Source organism: Ictidomys tridecemlineatus, unplaced genomic scaffold, assembly GCF_052094955.1.
Source record: "Ictidomys tridecemlineatus isolate mIctTri1 unplaced genomic scaffold, mIctTri1.hap1 Scaffold_988, whole genome shotgun sequence".
NCBI lineage: Eukaryota > Metazoa > Chordata > Mammalia > Rodentia > Sciuridae > Ictidomys > Ictidomys tridecemlineatus.
The window spans coordinates 1-5591 of NW_027526195.1; the positions used below are offsets into that span (position 1 = coordinate 1).

At 48.4% G+C, this 5591-nt stretch overlaps 1 pseudogene; it reads right to left on the reverse strand.

Annotated features, from left to right (window-relative positions):
• Nucleotides 1-2846: 2846 nt before the first annotated feature.
• LOC144374970 (olfactory receptor 6C76-like) lies at nt 2847-3960 on the reverse strand (annotated as a pseudogene).
• Between the last annotated feature and the right edge of the window lie 1631 nt (nt 3961-5591).

Here is a 5591-nt window from a genome sequence, read left to right on the forward strand (position 1 = left end):
AAGGAGGAGGAGGAGAGAAAGGAGGAGAAGAAGGAGGGAAGATAATGATGATGAGACGGAGTAGAAAAAGAGATAAGGAGGAGAAAGAGAAGATGGAGGATAAGAAGGAGGAGATGGAGGAGGAGCACGAGGATATGGAGAAAAAAAGGACAAGGAGGACAAGGAGAAAGAGTGGGAGGAGGAGGAGAAGAAAGAGTAAGAGGGGAGGAGGAGGGGGGAAAAGGAGAGGAAAGTGGAGTAGTATAGGGAGAAGAAGAGGAGGAGACGGAGGAGGAGGAAGAAAAGATGGAGGAGGAGGAGGGATGAGGAGAAAGAAAAGTAGAGAAAGAAAAAGGAGAAGGAGATGGAGGAGGAGGAGAGATGATGATGTTGATGAGGAGGAAGAGAGGGATGCATGAGGAGAAGGAGATGGAGGAGAAGATGGAGGATGAGGAAAAGTTGGAAGAGGAGAAGAGGAGATGAAAGGGGAGAAAAGGGAGGGGTAGGAGGAGGAAGAGAGGGAGCAGAAAAAGTAGATGAAGGAGGAGTAGGGGAAGGAGGAGGAGAAGGAGCAGCAGGAGGAGGAGATGCAGCAGGAGGAGAAGATGCCGAAAAAGGAAAAATATGAGATGGAGGATGAGGAAAAGAGGGAGGAGGAGGAGAAGGTTGTGAGAATAATGAGTAGAATATTGAGGAGAAGAAGGTGAAGAAGAAGGAGGATATGGAGGAGAAGGAGAGAGAGATTAGGAAAAGAAGGAGAAGAAGCTGGAGGAGAAGGAGGAGGAGATGGAGGAGAGATGATGTTAAAGAGGAGAAGGAGGAGGACAAGGAGAACGAGGAGGAAGAGATGGAGAAAAATGAGGTGGAAGAGGAGAAGTAGAAGGGGAAGGAGGAGGAGGAGGAGGAGAGTGAGGAGAAGGAGTAGAAGAGGTAGGAAGAAAAGGAAGGGGAGGAGGGGGAGGAGAAGGGGAGGAGGAGGGATGATGATGAGGAGGAGAAGGAGAAGGTGGAGGAAGAAGAGACGGAGGAGGAGGAGAGAGAGGAGAAGAGAAGAAGATAAAGGACAAAAAAGGAGATGGAGGAGGAAGAGGAAAAGTAGTGGGAGGAGGAGAGAAGGAAGAGGACGAAGAGGAGAAGGAGGAGGAGGAGGAGGTGGGGGAGGAGAAGATGGAGTAGAGATGATGATGTTGAATATGATGAGGAGAAAAAGAGAAGGAGGAATTGGAGGAGAAAGGGAGGAGAAGGAGGAGGGCATGGACAAGGAGGAGGAGGAAGAGGAGAAGAAGGAGAAGGAGGATCAGAAGATGAGGAGGTGGAGGAAGAGGAGAGAAATGAGGAGGAGGAGGAGATGGAGGAGGAGAAGGTTGAGGAGGAGGATAACAAGGAAAAGGAAGAGGAGAGTAGAAGCAGGAGGAGTAGGAAGAGAAGGAGCAGGAGGAGATGGAGGAGTAGGACGACGTGAGATATTTGGAGGAGGAGGTGAAGGAGCAGCAGGAGGAGGAGATGATGTAGGAGGAGGAGGAGGAGAAGGAGGATCAGGAGATGGAGGAGGTGGAGGAAGAGGAAAGAGATGATGATGAGGAGGAGATGGAGGAGGAAAAGGTTGAGGAGGAGGATAACAAGGAAAAGGAAGAGGAGAAGTAGAAGCAGGAGGAGTAGAAGGAGAAGGAGCAGGAGGAGATTGAGGAGGAGGAAGAGGTGAGATATTCGGAGAAGGAAGTGAAGGAGCAGCAGGAGGAGGAGATGATGTAGGAGGAGGAGGACGAGGAGATGGAGGAGGAGAAGGGGGAGATGGAGGAGGAGGTGGAGGAGAAAGCAGGAGGAGGAGAGATGAAGATGATGATGAGGAGAAGAATGAGGAGAGGGCAGAGGGGGAGGAGAAGGAGGAGGAGGAGGAGGAGGTAGAGAAGGAAGAAAAAAATATGGAGGAGGAGGAGGAGAACGAGGCATATTAGCATGGCATGTTTGTTACAATCAATGAAGCATTATTAATTTTTTCCATGGGTCACTCAGATTTCCTGAGTTCCACTGGTGTAGGATTCTGCTTAAAGACCACCCACCTCCATGAAGGTAGCAAGTCCCCTTTGGCTCTTCTTCATCATGACAGTGCCTAGATTTCCTCATCTTTGATGACCTTGATAGCTTTTAGGAGCACTGGTCAGTTATGCTATAGTGTCTCCCTCTACTGGAATTTGTCTAAATTTTTCTAATTATCATCCTGGGGTCACTGGTTTCTGGTAGAAGATGACAAAAGTTAAAGAGAAATTTGTATCACACCATGGCAAGGGCACATGTCAACATGACCTGTCACTATTGACCTTGACCTTGATCAGCTGGACAAAAAAGGGTTTGTAAATTTTCTCAACTTTAAAGTTACAAGCATCAAATTTTTTTTTGGGGGGGTACTGAAGATTAAACTCAGTGTATTCAACCACAGAGCCCCATTCCCGGGCCTATTTTATATTTTAAGACAGGACCTCACTGAGTTGCTTAGCACCTCACTTTTGCTTGTAATATCCAAGCCTCATCCTTCCAAGTCATTGGGATTACAGCAGAGAAGCAGCAGGTTTTTTTTTTGTTTGTTTGTTTCTTTCTTTTCTTTCTTTATTTTTATAATTTTATTTATCTATTTGTTTCTTTTTTGTGCTTAGTGATTTGAACCTTCATGCCAGGAGAGCTCTAAGTCACATTCCCAGCCCCCCAGCAGATATTTGAACTAATATTTTTTTTCTTCACTCTAGTAAAATGGTCTTCATTTTCATTGAAAAATAAAATAAAATGAAACCAAAAGAAATAGAGCTTCTTCTTTTCTTCCTCCTCCTCCTCCACCTCCTCCTCCTCCTTCTCCTCCTCCTCCTCCTCCTCTTTCTCCTTCTTTTTTGAGACAATGCCTTGCTGAATTGCTTATGGCCTTACTAAGTTACTGAGGCTGGCCTCAACTTTGCTATCCTCCAGCCTCAGTCTCCCCATCCACTGGGATAACAGGTGTGTGCCACTGTGCCGTGCTTAGTAGCAGAGCATTGGAAAGCTTTGCCTCTGAATATCTGAGAAGAAAGCACTCTCCCCTTGAGAAGCACATCCCTGCTGGCTTTCTGGACCAGATCATTCCTGAAGCAGTATATGAAGGGATTCAGCAGGCGTGACACTATGGTGTTGAAAAAAGCCACTCTTTTGTTGAGGGTCATGTTCCCAGTTTGAATGGGCTTCAGGTACATGATTATGAAGCTCCCATAGCTGAGTGAAACCATCAGCGTGTGGGAGGAGCAAATAGAGAAGGCCTTGCTGCGGCCCCCAGATACGGGCAGGTGCAGAACAGTGTGAATGATGCAGCAGTATGACAAAATCATCACAAGCACAGAGCTTACCAGGGTGCATATGGCCCCAGGAAGCTGACCAGCTGCAGAATCCTGGTGTCATCACACACCAGTTCCAGCAAGGGGGTGCTGTCATAAAAGAAGTGGTTGAGGATGCGGGGACAACAGAAGTGCAGGAAGAACATCCAGGCACACAGCACCCCAAGGACCAAGACGCTGGTGACCCAACAGGCCAGAACCAGCCAGCTGCACACCCGGGGCTTCATGAGAGTGGAATACTGCAGCAGGAGGCAGATGGCCAGGTACCGGTCACCAGCCTGTAGCAAGGACTCCACTGTGACCAAGATGAAGTAGAGCCTTGTTTGCATAAAGCACCTGGCACGGGCAATGGTTCTGTGACCAGAGAGGAGGTGGGCCAGCATCTGTGGGGTGACCCTGGACGTGAACCCCACCTCCAGCAGGGAGAAATGGCGCATGAAATAGTACATAGGAGTGTGCAGGTGGCAGTCTGCCAAGGTCAGGGTGATAATGAGCAGGTTGCCCAGGAGGGTTAGCATGTAATGACCAGGAGCACCGTGAAGAAAAGGAGCTGGAGCCCTCGCACATCTGTGACCCCTAAAAGCTCCAAATCCAGCACAGCAGTGAGGATGGGTTTATGAGGTGCCATTGCCCAGGCACCAGGCTGGGGGTGGCTGCTCTCCTAGCCTGGTCCCTGTCCATGCTCCTGGCCTATCTTTAGTCTCTTGGTCTATGTGGCTTTTTGGAAATGCAGAGACAGTCAGTGCCTATCCTGCTGCTCTGTGGAGACAAGACAAGTGACATTTATTACATTGCTGGTCATGGTGTGGACACCACAGGAACGCTGGCTTATGTAGCCCACAATGACATCACTTCAGGAAGTAATACTTACATTCATCACGAGACTTAGTACCTGCTTCCTCCAAAAATACTGCTCTCTGATGAGTAAAAACTGGGTGTGGTGCACACCTGTCATGCCAGGGACTCAGGAGGCTGAGGCAGGAGGTTCACCAGTTCAAAGTCAGCCTCAGCAAAAGCAAGGCAGTAAGCAACTCAGTGAGACCCTGTTTCTAAAGAAAATACATAATAGGGTTGGAGATAGGGTTCAGTCGTTGAGTGCTCCTGAATTAAATCCACAGCAACCCCCTGCAAAAAGAAAAAAAAAAAACAACAACCACAAAAATAAGAGAGATATAATGTGGGACACAAACAGGAGACACATATATACTTGAGAGTCACATTAAAAAAAAAAAAAAAAAAAAAAAAAAAAAAAAAAACAGGAAAGCCAGGGTCTAGAGCAAACCGCTGTCATCCCAGGAACTTAGAAGGCTGAGGCAGGAGGATCACAAGTTTAAGGCCAGTCTCAGCAACTTAGCGAGACCCTGTCTCATAATAAAAATAAATTCATAAATAAATAAATAAAAATATTCAGAGGTGTAGCTCTGAAGGGCCTGGCTGCCTGCTTCCCGGTCTTGTGGCTGCACATGTTCCTGGGATGGCTCCTGGTGATCAGCCAGGAGGAGGTGCTGTGGCCAGTGAATGAAGAGGCGGACCACCTCCAGGATAGGTCCAGGACTCGCCCGCCCTCGTGGACAGCTTGTGCTTCCCTTACAGACTCTGGGGTGAGTGTACACGTGAACTCACTTCACCCTAAGACCTTTATCTTGATTGGCTCATGTGCAGTATATAAGCTGTGTGTACTTCCTGAATAAATGAGATCCTGCTTCAACTCATCTCCCTGGCGCGTCTTATTGTCCTCTAGCGAGAGAGGGCTGGGTGCAGGCCACCAGTTGACCTTTACTTTTCTTGGCTTGTCTTGGTCGGGGCGTGCTTTCCCACTTTTCCCACCAGTCAGGAGGAGATAGGGAACTAAAAACCCCAACATCTGGTGCCCGAACAGGGACACCGAACCCAGACACCAAACCCGGACGCCAAGGAAGTATCGGCGATCCAAGCCAAGGGAGTTTCAAGGTAAGGGTTTCCCTGAAAAAGATGGGGCAATCTTATACTAAGTACAACGACCCTGACTTGGAGGCCATTGTTAAGGAGCCTCTTGGGTCACAGCGAGTAAGTCCTCTCACTGCCCACGAGGAGAAAGATTTAAAAGCTTCCTCTGACAATGGCCTCCTAGATCTTTTTGATCCCTGGTCTGGTCTTCTGGGTTCCACACCAAGTTCCCCTGTCCCGGAACACATGATAGAGAGATGGGATGGGGAGTGGCCACCGCCATATTATCACCCCTCCCGCCATGGAAATTCTCCACCCTCTTGTGGAACCCTG